Below are 15,175 nucleotides of genomic sequence, written 5' to 3' on the forward strand. Positions count from 1 at the left end.
GCTCCATCTGGTACGCAGGCTAAGACCCTACCTGCCCGCGAACTGTCTCGCCAGAGTGGTGCATGCTCTAGTTATCTCACGCTTGGACTACTGCAACGCGCTCTACGTGGGGCTACCTTTGAAGGTGACCCGGAAACTGCAATTAATCCAGAATGCGGCAGCTAGACTGGTGACTGGGAGTGGCCGCCGGGACCACATAACACCGGTTCTGAGAGATCTGCATTGGCTCCCAGTACGTTTCCGAGCACGATTCAAAGTGTTGGTGCTGACCTTTAAAGCCCTAAACGGCCTCGGTCCTGTATACCTGAAGGAGCGTCTCCACCCCCATCGTTCAGCCCGGACACTGAGATCCAGCGCCGAGGGCCTTCTGACGGTTCCCTCATTGCAAGAAGTGAGGCTACAGGGAACCAGACAGAGGGCCTTCTCGGTAGTGGCGCCCGCCCTGTGGAACGCCCTCCCATCAGATGTCAAAGAGATAACTAATTACCTGACATTCAGAAGACATCTTAAGGCAGCCCTGTTCAGGGAAGTTTTTAATATGTAACGCTGTACTGTTTTTAACACTGATTGGGAGCCGCCCAGAGTGGCTGGGGAAACTCAGCCAGATGGGCGGGGTATAAATAATAACTTCTTCTTCTTCTTCTTCTTCTTCTTCTTCTTCTTCTTCTTCTTCTTCTTCTTCTTCTTCTTCTTACTTGCCACCTCTTCTTGATGCCTTCTGCTTCTGTTAGGTCCTTACCACTTTTGTCCTTTATTATGGTAATCTTTGTGCGAAATGTTCCTTTCTGTGCAGGCTGGGATTCCTCTGGTTCAGCCTCTGAATCAGACTCCCAGGCCATCACATAGACAAAGCTACTGTTTGGTGGATTTGTAATTGGTTGACGGGCCGAACCTAAAGAGTGCTCATCAGTGGCTCCTCTTCATCCTGGAAATAAATGACTATTGGGGTTCCACAAGGTTTTGTCCTGGGCCTGGTGCTATTCAATACTTTTATAAATGATTTGGATGATGGAATAGAGGGCATGCTAATCAAATTTGCAAATGACACCAAACTGGGAGGGGTTGCTAATATCCCAGAGGACAGGGTCAGAATTCAAAATGACCAGAATAGCCTAGAAAGCTCTGGGCCAACACCAACAAAATGGAGTTCAATAGGGAGAAAGGTAAGGTACTACACCTGGGTAGAAAAAATGAAATGAAAAGGGGGGGGACACTTGGCTTGAGAACAGTTCCGGTCGATTGCGAAAGCGGGCGCAAGCGGGATTCATCTCTCCAGAGAGAATCCGGCTTTCCAGAGGGAAAGGGGGGATTGCTAGGGTGCTGCAACCCCCCCAAAATACTCCTGGAGGGAGATCCAGGAGTCAGAATCCCGGCAGAGTAGTTTTTGCAGTCTCTTCGTCGTCAGGTAACTTCTTTTGAGGTGAAGAGAACGGCGGGTATTGAGACGCTGGCACCGCGGGAGGCCATTGTCTACCCTTGGAGAGCGCAGCCCCAGGCTTGCACGTCACAGCGATTGATTCTCAAAGATTAAGAAACCTGAATCTAATTGGAAATATCTATCGGAATAAGAAGAAGATTTGGAGTGATTCGGAAGCAGCAAGGTTCAAAAAGGAGGTCAGCCTCGTCTGAAGTTTAATTTATATGCAAGACTACCCACAGAGTGGAAGGAACAGTGAGTTACCTCAAATGGGAAATATTTTTTATTATTATTTATAACTGACATTTACTTAATTAAAGAACGTGGATTGGAGTTGGGAAGAGGTAAAACCCTGAGTAAGAACGCTTTATTTGTCTTTTTGGTGGACCTCTGAGATCGTGGGAAAGAGGAAATTTTTAAGCAATTTTTTACTTTCGATTTTAAAAGAACTGCGTAGTCAATTGTTTGGAAGCCTTCCTTTGATGTTTTGGGCTCTTTCTTTTAGTTTTATTTTGTGCCAAAGCAGTGGTATGAAGAAGCGAAGAAATTAAAACAGACTGAACTGTTATTTCTGTTAAGTTGGCTTATTTATATTGGAAAATAAGGAGCAGAGGGAAGATATTTACTCACCCCACCCCCCTTCCTTGCTTCTGTCTTTTGAGGACACTGAAAGAACAGAGAGATCGCCATTCTCTTCCTTGTTTTTTTCTTTCTTTATTTTTTTGTCTTTCCTCTTTGGTTACTACTTCTTCTTGAGATGCCAAATTTCTTTTTGGGACATTAGATTATTTTTATAAAACAAAAATTCTTTGTTCCCTCTCCTCTCCCATCTCTGCTGATCCCCCATTTTTTATCATTGTTTTGCTTTGGTTTAGTTTGAGCTTAGCGGCTCTTAGAGATCTGTATCTCTCCCTTTGCTTCTGTTAGCCCTTTCCTCACCCTGCTAACCCTTTCCTCACCCTCTTTGAGCTTAGCGGCTCCTAGAGGTCTGTATCTCTCTCTTTGCTTCTGTTAACCCTTTCATCACCCTGTTAACCCTTTCCTCACTCTCTTATAATCTAAATAGAATATCTCTTCCTTGATATGCTGTGTATTTTTAAATTTAATCTTTAAGATATCCCTTTGTCATCTGCTTTATTCTTTGAGTGGGTTTGATTATTCTGAGTTCCCAGTTGCCTACCTTATCACTCTCTTAATTTTTTATTATTTATGATATTATTTTACTCCCTTGTCTCCACTTGATGGATTATAATTGTACCGGTCAGATTAGCCAAACAAGTGGCAAGAAAAATTAACCCTTCATTTTTTTGGGATGTTATAAATTTCGATTGAGATTAGCCAAGCAAGTGGCAAGAAAATCAATTTTTTTAAAAAAAAATATTGGATGCTATAACTGAGATTGAGAATTATTAAGAAAATGTCCCACTCACAGAAAAAGGGAGGTGAAGGGGCAACACCTGGAGAAAGAAGAGGATCAAAACAAGAGACGGAATCGAAAGGAGATATAGTAAAGATGTTTGCAGAGGTAAAGAGCGATATTAAGCAAAGCGAGAAAAACTTAGAGACTAGGTTGGAACAGATGGACAAAAAATTTGATATGACAGTTAATGAATTGAAAGGACAAATGAAGGAGATGACAAAGAGAACACAGAGTCTAGAAGAGGGAATGAAAAGAACAAAATTAGAGATGAGGGAGGTTAAGGGGGGGAGGAGAAGATGAGAGCTGAAGTTTCAGAAATTAATAAGACGCAAGAAGGTATATGGGATGCGATTGCTATGAATGATTTGAGGCAAAGAGAGGGGAATCTAAGGTTGAGATCGGTGCCTGAGGTACAAGGGAAGAACATAAGGGAGAAATTGACATTAGAAATTGCACAATGGTTAGGTATGGAAGTGGAAGAGGTGAGGAAAACAATTCAAAGTGCATTTCGGATTAAGACAAGATCGATTAAAGCAAAGAAATTTCCAGGCGATTGTCTAATCATTTTCAAAGATAGAGAAATGAAGAATTTGATATTACAGAAAAATAGAGAAAAAAGATTGATAATCGATGGAAATTTCATAATCATCTTTAGAGACATTCCACTTCGCTTGTTAAAAAAACGAGATCCTTACAAGCCATTGACACAAACTTTGAGGAAAAATCAAATTGAATTTAAATGGGAATTCCCAGAAGGTATTTCCTTTTTTCATAAAGGGAAAAAGTTTAAACTTACAAACCCAGATGAAACACAGAAGTTTATGAGAAGATACAAGGAACTGGGAAGAGAAGAAGCAGCAGCAGGAGCTGGAGCAGGAGCAGGATTTGGGGGCCCAGCGGGAGCGGAGGGAGGGAAGAGGGATTGGAAGGAGGAATTGGGAGACAGAGAAGAAGAAGAACAGGAAGAGGAAGAAGAAGAGGAACAGGAACAGGAAAAAGAAGAAGAAGAACAGGTTTAAGACTTTAATTTATTTGACTTACAAAGAAAGAACACAAGATGGCGCTGAAATTATGGACTTGGAATATTAATGGGATTAACGATAAAAAAAACGCAATAAAATTCAATATTATCTGAAGAGGAAGAATTTGGACATTATTTGTTTACAAGAGACTCATGTGGCGAGAAGACATAGAAAGGCATTAATTAATAAGAAATTAGGAAACGAATTTATTCCATCAGACAGAAGCAAGAAGAGAGGGGTGGTGTTGTATATAAAAAATAAATTGGAGGCTCAGCAGATTCTCAAAGATGAAGAAGGCAGTTCAAGTCAAATGGCAAGGCAAAAAACTGATAATAGTCGGGATTTATGCACCTAATGGAAATAAAACTGATTTCTACAAAGAACTTGAAGAAAAGTTACTTGAATTTATGGATCAGAAAATTATAATAATGGGGGATATGAATGGAGTGGTGTCAATGGAAATGGATAGATTAAGAGCAAGTGGGAAAGTTAAAGAAGGGAAACTACCTAAGACTTTTTTTCCCGATGATTGAGAATTGTAATTTGATAGAAATTTGGAGATTAAGACACCCATTAGAAAAATAATTCACTTACCACTCAGAAGCAAATCAGTCAATGTCAAGAATCGATCAGGTTTGGATTTCTAGTGAATTAACACCAAGAATTTCTAAAATTGAAATACAGCCAAAAGTAATGTCGGATCATAATGCAATAAAGTGTGTTATAAAAGGAATAGAAGAAAAATCCTTTTGATGGAGAATAAATGAGTCTTTTGGACGATCAGAAAATAATAGAAAAGGCACGTAAGAACTTAACGGACTATTTTGTGAACAACTGTAATAAGGGTACAAAAATTAATATGGTATGGGATGCCAGTAAAGCGGTGATGCGGGGATTTTTTATTCAGCAAAATACGATTAAAAACAAATTTAGAGAAAAAGGGAGGAAAGAAATTTTAAAATAAATAATGGAAAATGAGAAGAAATTAATCGAAAAACCAAACAATTTGAAAATAAAGCAAAATATTAAAATATTACAAACTCAATTTGCAATGATAATAAATAAAGAAGTAGAATGGAATATTAAAAGAATGAGAAAGAAAAATTTTGAGTTTGCAAACAAGTCTGGAAGATGGCTGGCATGGCAAATTAAGAAAAGAAAGGAACAGAATACAATCAACAAAATTATAGTGGATGGGAAAGAAACAGATAATCCGAAAGAAATTAGAAAAGGGTTTGTAGATTTCTATAGACACTTATATAAAAGAACTGAGAAAAGTGATATTAGAAAAATAGAAGAATTCCTGAGGAAAAAGGAGGTGCAAAAAATCCCGACTGATAAGAAAGACAGACTGAACGACCCAATTGAAATAGAAGAGATTAAGGAAGCTATAAAAGAATTGAAAAGTGGGAAGACATCAGGACCAGATGGATTCACTGTAAGATACTATAAAGAAATGAAGCACATTCTTTCTGTGCCAATGAAAGAAGTTATGAATAATATATTAAATAATGGAGAATTACCTGAAACATGGAAGGAAGCATATATTTCTTTTATTCCAAAGCAAGACTGATTTAATGCAAGTAAAGAATTATCGGCCAATTTCATTGTTCATTGTTGAATAATGATTATAAATTGTTTGCAAGTATATTAGTGAGCAGGATGAAAAAAATACTGAAATAAATTATACATAAAGATCAGGCAGGTTTTCTTCCTGGCAGACAGATGAAAGATAACATAAGGAACATAGTTAATATTATTGAATATCATAGAATCATAGAGTTGGAATAGACCACAAGGGCCATCGAGTCCAACCCCCTGCCAAGCAGGAAACACCATCAGAGCACTCCTGACATATGGTTGTCAAGCCTCTGCTTGACAGCCAGGAATGAAAAACAAGCAATGTTAATTTTTGTGGATGCGGAAAAGGCCTTTGATAATATATCTTGGGAATTTATGCTTAAAAATTTGGAATTGATGGATATGGGTCAATCCTTCCTTAATGGTTTAAGAGCTATATATACTGAGAAAAAATTGATTGTAAATAATATAACAACAGACAATATTGTAATTACTAAAGGCACAAGACAAGGATGCCCCCTTTCTCCACTATTACTCATATCGTTACTGGAAGTACTTCTAAGGTTGATAAGGAAGAATGAGTTGATAAAGGGGGTTACAGTCGGTCGGAATGAATATAAGGTAAAAGCCTTTGCTGATGACTTGGTATTAACAATTGAGGAACCATCAATAAGTATTAATGAAGTAACAGAGGAGATAGAACAGTTCGGTCAAGTGGCAGGTTTTAAATTGAACAAAAGGAAAACTAAGATATTGGTTAAAAATATGGAACAGGAACTGGTTAAAACATTGCAACAACAGATAGGTATAGAAGTGGTTAAAAAAAATATTTAGGAATTTGGCTAATTCCCAAAAATATTGATCTGTTTCAAAACAATTATACACCAATGTGGAATAGTGTGAAAAGAGACTTAGAGGTATGGGGAAGGTTGAAATTGTCATTTTGAGGAAGGATATCAGCAATAAAGATGAACGTGCTACCAAAGATATTATTTCTGTTTCAGACAATTCCAATAATCAAAGGGGCAGCAATATTTAAAGAGTGGCAGAAGATAATTTCAAGATATATCTGGCAGGGTAAGAAGCCGAGAATACAATATAAGCTATTAACAGACGCTAAAGAAAGAGGAGGCTTCGCCCTGCCGGACTTGAAATTATATTATGAAGCATCATGTCTCTGTTGGTTGAAGGAGTGGATGAAATTGGAAAATACAGAACTGTTGGATTTAGAAGGTCATGATAATAGATTTGGTTGGCACGCATATTTATGGTATGACAAGAAAAAGGTCCATAAAGGATTTGGAAACCACATATTTCAAAGATCTCTTATTGAAATCTGGGATAGGTATAAAAACCTATTGGAACCAAAAACACCGCATTGGTTGTCTCCATTAGAAATGATGTGTGTAAAAAAGGTCAATATGAGTGGGAAGTGGATAACATATGGGGAATTAGCAATTAAAGGAGGAAAATGGAAATTGAAACCATACGAAGAAGTGAAAGAGTATGTTAATGATTGGTTACATTATTATCAGGTGAATGAAATGTTTAAACAAGATATCAAAGAAAATGGTTTCTGTGAAAAAGAATCAAGGTTTCAACAAGAAATATTGAATAATGATTTTAAAATTCTGTCAAAAATGTATAAATTACTGCTTGAATGGCACTTGAAAGATGAGGAGGTAAAATTAGTTATGATTCATTGGGCAAAAGACTTAGGATATAATATTCAGTTAAGCGATTGGGTAAAACTATGGAAAGAAGGTTTGAGATTTACTGCATGTAATGCATTAAAAGAAAACGTGATGAAGATGATGTATAGATGGTACATCACACCAGTTAAATTAGCAAAAATGTATAAAGTTAGTAATAAATGTTGGAAATGTAAAGAAAAAGAAGGATTATTTTATCATATGTGGTGGGAATGTAAAAGGTGAAATGCTTCTGGGAGATGATATATAATGAGTTGAAAAAAATGTTGAAATATACTTTTATTAAAAAACCGGAAGCATTTCTTTTAGGTATTGTTGGAAATGATATAAACAGGAAAGACTGTAAGTTGTTTTTATATGCAGTAACAGCAGCAAGAATATTATTGGCCCAAAAATGGAAGCAAGAAGAACTACCAACATTAGAAGAATGGAGGATGAAATTGATGGACTACGCAGAATTAGACAAGCTAACAGGAAGGATCCGAGACCGGCGGGACCAGAGGTTTACCGAAGACTGGACTAAATTTACTGAGTATTTGAAAAGTATTTGTGAAGATCAGATTACGTTTGTAGGACTACAAGAAGTTCTGTCAGGAGTAATTTAAGAAATATTGTAAAAATGGAAAGGGAGAAATGATTTGTTAGAAAAAGTAAAGGCAATATTAAGTTAAGAATTGCAGGAGAAATAATCAAACCGGAAGAGTATCAGAGATGCTGAAGGAAGTCCAAACAGGGACATATGTATAATAATTTGTGTGGTATGTCTTAAAAAATTTGTATGCAAACAATTAATAAAAAATATTATTAAAAAAAGGAAGGGATCTGGGAGTCTTAGTCGACCACAAGCTGAACATGAGTCAACAGTGTGATGTGGCAGCTAAGAACGCCAATGCAATTCTGGGCTGTATCAATAGGAGTAGAGTGTCAAGATCAAGCGAAGGAATGCTACCACGCTATTCTGGTTGGTCAGACCACACCTGAAATACTGTGTCCAGTTCTGGGCACCACAGTTGAAGAAGGATATTGTCAAGCTGGAGCATGTCCAGAGGAGGGTGACCAAAATGTAAAAGGTCTAGAATCCAAGCCCTATGAGGAGAGACTTTGGGAGTGGGATTTGTTTAGTCTAGAGAAGAGAAGATTAAGGAGTGACATGATAGCCATGTTTAAATATTTGAAGGGATGTCATGTTGAAGAGGGAGCAAGCTTGTTTTCTGCTGAATAATGGATTCAAACTATGGGAAAAGAGATTCCACCTAAACATTAAGAAGAACTTTCTGACAGTAAGGGTTGTTAGACAGTGGAATATGCCACCTTCGAGAGTGGTGGAGTCTCCTTCTTTGGAGGTTTTTAAGTGGAGGCTGGCTGGCCGTCTGTCAGGAGTGCTTTGCTTGTGTGTTCCAGCATGACAGGGGGTTGGACTAGATGGCCCTTATGGTCTCTTCCAGCTCTATTATTTTATGATTCTATGACACTAGCTACTACACTGCACTGTTCCATTTGATAGATATTGTTGCTATTTTTTTAAGCTAAAGGTTATGTATAGCTGCCATCTATTAGTCTTTGAGCCAGTATGGTGTAGTGGTTAAGAGCGGTGGACTCGTAATCTGGTGAGCTGGGTTCGCTTCCCTGCTCCTCCACATGCAGCTCCTCACAGGGTGTCTGTTGTGAGGGAGGAAGGGAAAGGAGATTGTTAGCTGCTTTGAGACTCCTTAAGGGAAGTCAAAGTCGGAATATCAAGTCCAAACTCTTCTTCCAAACTCTTTGTAATAGTGACATGTCTCATAAATATGCTGAGACACAACCAAATAATGTTATAGATTTCAATGGGATTCATGGAAGGGCCAAGTTTATTCTGCACTTTAAATGAATGGGGCATGGAAGTGCTTAGCTGGTTCTTGAGCAGGGCCAAAACCTGGGGGAAGGAATCTTCAGTCCCTGTAGCAAACAGCAGGCACAACAAGATTGTGTATGGAATGCAGAGCCAGTTCTTCTCATAAGCAACCAAGGGGAGCCCCTGAGGTGCTGGATGCACCACTAGAACTGGTGGCATGGTGTGAGTACCAAGTAGAAGTCAGGAGAAGGATGTGTTTCTTTTGGAGTCCCCACTGGTGAGAAAGGGTACTATAAATGAAGTGAAGGCCCCACAGACCTACACAGCAGCCAGTTTGGGCTGAGGCAAGCCCACTGAGGTGCTGGCACAATTCTACTGGAGTTTTGCTCCCTCCCTGCATGTATAGCTAAGAAAAAAACTTTGTCTCACCTTCCCACACATTTTTTGATTGCCAGCATGCCAACATCTTCATAGGTACATGCATGGGATGGGGGGCAGATTCGATTAGCCCTCCCCCAAAGGATCATCTTTTCTTTAGTTAACTCCACTCAGATGCTACAGTGGCTGTCTCATGTCAATGTCTGTGTCCATTTTAGCCACCCAACTGCGGGTGGTTTTTGGGGAACACCTGCATCATCTTGTGATCTAAGCATGATGCAGTTGTCGTTTTCCAGTCCTTGATATGATGTTTTGGGGAAGAGTGCAGTCCAAGTGAAGTATCTGTTGGTCCCACTGTGTAAATTAGTGCAATAATAGCAGCCTGAAGAGTTTGGACTTGATACACCGCCTGTCACTCCCTATAAGGAGTCTCAAAGCATCTCACAATCTCTTTTCCCTTCGTCCCCCACAACAGACACCTTGTTGTGACCTCCTGGTGGGAAAAGCACCACGGGGGCCAAATTTGGATTGGTACCACAGTGAAAGAGGAGAATGGGCTTCAGCCTTCGCCCTGGCCCTTTTTTTAAAAAAATAATAATTATAATAATAATAATTTTATTATTTATTAGATTTTTAAGCTGCTCTCCTCACCAAAGTGGGCTCAGAGCAGTGTGCAACATCAGAAATTCAATGAAACAGATAGATTAAAAGACAATTCGACTCCAATAACTGAGGCACCCTGATTACCAGCTACTAGTCCAGCAAGGGTAAGGATAAAAGGGGAAGAGGGAAAGGCCCAACAGGAAGAGGGAAAGAGTGAGAAGAAAATAAAAAGGGGAGGGGAAGGGAAAGGTAAAAATAAAACCATTGCTGCCCTCAACCTTAGGACTGGTGAAACAACTTGGTCTTACAAGCTCTACAGAACTGAGATCTTCTTCTTCTTCTTCGGCGATCCCTCATAGCCGATGTCAGGGAATTGGAGGCTGCTAAAAAGCTGAGGGGGGAGAGAGACAAGTACAGAGAGCCCAAGCAGGCAATCAGCAGTTTCCCTTCCACGTCAAAGGAGGAGGCTGGGCGGGGGGAGCCAAGGCCAGGACCCAGCCACTCACAGAGCAGAGGAAAAAGGAGGCATGAACTCAGAAAATGGGCCTGCTGGGGACGTCGTAAAAAGTCGCCAGACGACTCATCTGACTCGTAGAAGATGGATGTATGTTTTTGAACTCTTGTAACTGTTTTGAAGCTGAGCAATAAATCTTGTACAGAGATGGCTGCGTGCCCGGAGGTTTATCTTTGCTAGCTTATCAGCACACAGTCCCTTACAGCCGAGTAAGATTGTCTTCCATAAACACGGTTTTAACACTGAGTCCGCAAGTGACTGTGGAGGCCAATTCTGGACCTACATGTCCTTCCACAGTGGGGACATTGATTCCTGGGCGGGAGTTGATCACGGTGAGGATTTGACAAGTGTGCCTTCCTCTTAGCACGTTTCTCCCTTGTGTCCTGAGTTTGAGTGTCTTCAAAGTCCATGACACCTTTGGGAAAGGCTGTTCTGCAATTGGAGTGCTCTCAGGCCAGTGTTTCCCAGTTGTCAGTGTTTATACTACATTTTAAAAGATTTGCCTTGAGACAGTCTTTAAACCTCTTTTGTTGACCACCAGCATTACGCTTTCCACTTTTAAGTTCGGAATAGAGTAGTTGCTATGGAAGACGATCATCAGGCATCTGCACAACATGACCAGTCCAGCAAAGTTGATTCTGAAGAATCATTGCTTCAACACTGGTGATCTTTGCTTCATCCAGTACACTGATATTAATTCACCTGTCTTCCCAAGTGATGTGTAAGATTTTTCGGATACACCGTTGATGGAATCTTTTGAGGAGTTGGAGATGGCATTTGTAAGTGGTCCATGTTTCACAAGCATACAGTAAGGTTAGTAGTACAATAGCTTTGTAAACAAGCATTTTGGTTTCCCTGTGAATGTCCCGGTCCTCAAACACTCTGCACTTCAATCGGGAGAAAGCCGCACTCGCAGAGCTCAGGCGATGCTGGATTTCAGCATCAATGTTGACCCTTGTGGAAAGATAACTGCCTAGGTAGGAGAAGTGATTGACATTTTCCAATGTTACACCATTGAGTTGGATTTGTGGCACTGCAGAGGGGTTATTTTGTACTTGTTGGTGCAGCACTTTGGTTTTTTGGATGTTGAGGGACAGGCCGAGCTTTTCGTAAGCTTCTGTGAAGATATTTAGGATGGTTTGGAGGTCATCCTCTGAGCGTGCACACACTACGTTGTCATCAGCATACTGAAGCTCTATGACGGAAGTTACGGTAACCTTATTCTTTGCTTTCAGCCTGCTCAGATTGAAGAGCTTTCTTTCCATCTGTTCGATATATGATTTCTACCCCAGTGGTGAGTTTACCTTCAACAAAGTGTAGGATCATGGTAATGAAAATAATGAATAGAGTTGGGGCAATAACACAATCCTGTTTAACACCTGATCCCACTGTGAATGGTTCACTTTGAGAGCCATTGTTATCTGCGATTGTTGCTGTCATACTATCATGGAGGAGCCGAAAGATGTTTACAGATTCATCTGGGCAGCCAATTTTCAGAAGGACAGTCCACAGGGCATTACGATTTACAGTGTCGAAAGCCTTAGTCAGGTCGATAAACGCCATATACAGGGGTTGGTTTTGCTCTCTGCATTTTTCCTGAAGTTGCTGAGCGGTGAAAATCTTGTCCACTGTCCCCCTAGAAGGCCGAAAACCATTTTGGGATTCAGGAAGGGTCACCTCGGATATTGTTAAGAGACGGTTTGCTAAGATCCTTGCAAGAATTTTGCCGGCCACAGCTAATAGAGAGATGCCTCGATAGTTTCCGCAATCAGTTCTGTCACCTTTTTTAAAGAGATTGATAATTTTGGCATCCCTGAAGTCTGCTGGGATTGCTTCTCTCTCCCAGATTTTTTCGATGAGCTTGTGAAGTTGTTGTGTAAGTTCAGTTCCACCCACCTTGAAGATTTCAGCAGGTATCCCATCAGGTCCATGGGCTTTGTTGTTTTTCACTTGGTTAATAGCTGTACACAGCTCTCCCAGATTTGGAGATACTGCAAGCTCATCTCTAATTTGTTTTTGCGGGATTTGTGAGAGGACCTCAGCAGCTATGGGGGAGTTGTGGTTAAGGAGATGTTGGTAGTGTCCTTTCCAGCACAGTGCAATAGCTTCTTTATCTTTTAGAAGTGTGGTACCATCTGCTGAGCGTAGGGGGCATATGCCATGATTTATTGGTCCATAGACCGTCTTTGTGGCTTTAAAGAAACTCTGTGCATCATGAGTGTCGGCTAAGTGCTGGATCTCTTGAGGGGTTTTTTTATCCACCAGGTGTTTTTTAGTTCTCTGGTTCTTAGCATTGGCATAGGTTTTTTCCCCCTTAGTGGCACAGTTTCTATCTCTTAGCCAGATCTGAAATGCCTTCCTTTTCTTGTCAATCATGCATCCAATCTCACTGCCATTCTCATCAAACCAGTCCTGGTGTTTCTTGGTTTGGTATCCAATAGTTTGTTCACTATTGAACAATGAGTGTTACCCACTATGCTACATGAGCCCAAGTAGGTAAACAAACAAACAAACCCAGAGGAATCATTGTGGGGGACGGGGAACATATAAATCAAAAGCATATGCAGATGATCTTGTAGTAACAGTGGAGGACCCTAAGAACTCTCTGCCGAAAGTCTTAGAAAAAATACAGAACTTTGGGCAGGTGGCAGGTTTTAAGTTGAACAAAAATAAGACAAAGCTGATAGTGAAAAATGTACCAGAAAAGGGGGGGGGGATTACAGCAAAATATAGAAACAGAGGTTCATAAAAAAGTTAAATATTTAGGAGTTTGGTTGACAACCAAAAATATTAACATGCTTAAAGATAATTATGAAAAAAAATGGAATGAAATAAAAAGGAATCTAGAAGTATGGGGAAGAATGAATTTATCACTGTTAGGAAGTGATAAATATGAAGTGATCAATATGAACATATTGCCAAAAATGTTATTTTTATTCCAGTCAGTACCGGTTATAGGTAATGCAGCATGCTTCAAGAAATGACAAATGGATATTACAAAATTCATCTGGAAAGGGAAAAACCAATAATAAAACATAAATTACTTACAGACAGTAAAGATAGAGGTGGTTTTTCCCTTCCAGATCTTAAAAGTACAAAGGTGCAAAGGAAAGGTACAAAGATTTATTAGAACAGAAGACTCCATGGTGGTTGTCTCCAATGGAAGCAACATCGATTAAAAAAATAAATAGGAGAGGAAAATGGCTTACAAATAGAGATCTATTAATAGAAACAGAAGGGAAATTAAAAATGAAAGAATTGGAAGAGATCAGAGAACATGTTAATGACTGGTTACAATATTTTCAAGTAAATGAGGTCTTCAAAGAAGATAAAAAGAAAGGATTTAATTATAATTTATCTAGATTTCAAAGAGAAATTGTAGAGGATAATACCAAATTATTGAAGATGATGTATAATTTATTATTAAAATGGGAAACCAAAGATGAAGAGGTTAAATGTGTAATGACTAAACGGGCACAAGATGTAGGATATAACTTACAAATGAAAGACTGGGGAAAATTATGGAAAGTTGATTTAAAACTCACCGCATATACAACTTTGAAAGAGAATTATATGAAAATGATGTACCGATGGTATTTAACTCCTGTCAAACTGGCAAAAATGTATAGAACAAGTGCTAATAAGTGCTGGAAGTGTAAAGAGAAAGAAGGTACGCTTTACCACATGTGGTGGAATTGTAAAGTAATTAAAAGTTATTGGCAAATGATACATAATGAACTGAAGAAGATGTTTAAAATAACCTTTGTTAAAAAACCAGAAGCTTTTCTGTTGGGTATAATAGGACAGGAACTACCAAAAAAGCAGAAGAAGTTGTTTATGTATGCTACAACGGCAGCTTGGATACTACTAGCCCAAAAATGGAAGGACGACAAGATACCAATGAAAGAAGAATGGCAAGTCAACCTTATGGAATATGCAGAAATGGCGAAACTAATGGAAAGAATAAGAGACAATGATAATGTAGAATTTTAAAAAGACTGGGAACCTTTTGTGTTGTATTTACAGAAATACTGTAAAGATACGGACTCACTAGCAGGGTTTGATTAAACACTTACAAGTAAGAAAAGAAGATCAAAGGTTAAGTAAGGACAACATGGAATGAAATTGACTGTAAGATGTAATCATGAAGGAAAATTTGGTATAAAACTGATAAGAAAATAAGAGTATTAAGGTATAAAATTATAAAAATAAGATAATAATTAGTAGCAGTAAATGCCTGTTGTCTTTGTCCATGGAGTTTTCTTGGCAGGGTTACTGGAGTGGCTTGCCGGTTCCTGCTCCAGGATCACGTTTGGTCAAAACTCTCCACTATGACCTGTCCATCTTGGGTGCCCTGCTCGGCATAGTTCATAGCTTCTGTGAGTTATTCAAGCCTCTTCGCCACGGCAAGGCAGTGATCCATGAAGGGGGATCACTGCCTTGCCGTGGCCAGTGGCCAGAGGATTGAGAAGGTCTACATCCCAATCCCAAAGAAGGGCAGTGCCAAAGAATGCTCCAACTACAGCACAATTGCACTCATTGCACACGCTAGCAAGGTTATGCTTAAAATTCTACAAGGTAGGCTCAAGCAGTATGTGGACCAAGAACTCCCAGAAGTGCAAGCTGGATTTAGAAGAGGCAGAGGAACCAGAGACCAAATTGCAAACATGCACTGGATTATGGAGAAAGCTAGAGAG

Source organism: Podarcis raffonei, chromosome W (assembly GCF_027172205.1).
Source record: "Podarcis raffonei isolate rPodRaf1 chromosome W, rPodRaf1.pri, whole genome shotgun sequence".
In the NCBI taxonomy this organism is placed as follows: Eukaryota; Metazoa; Chordata; class Lepidosauria; order Squamata; family Lacertidae; genus Podarcis; species Podarcis raffonei.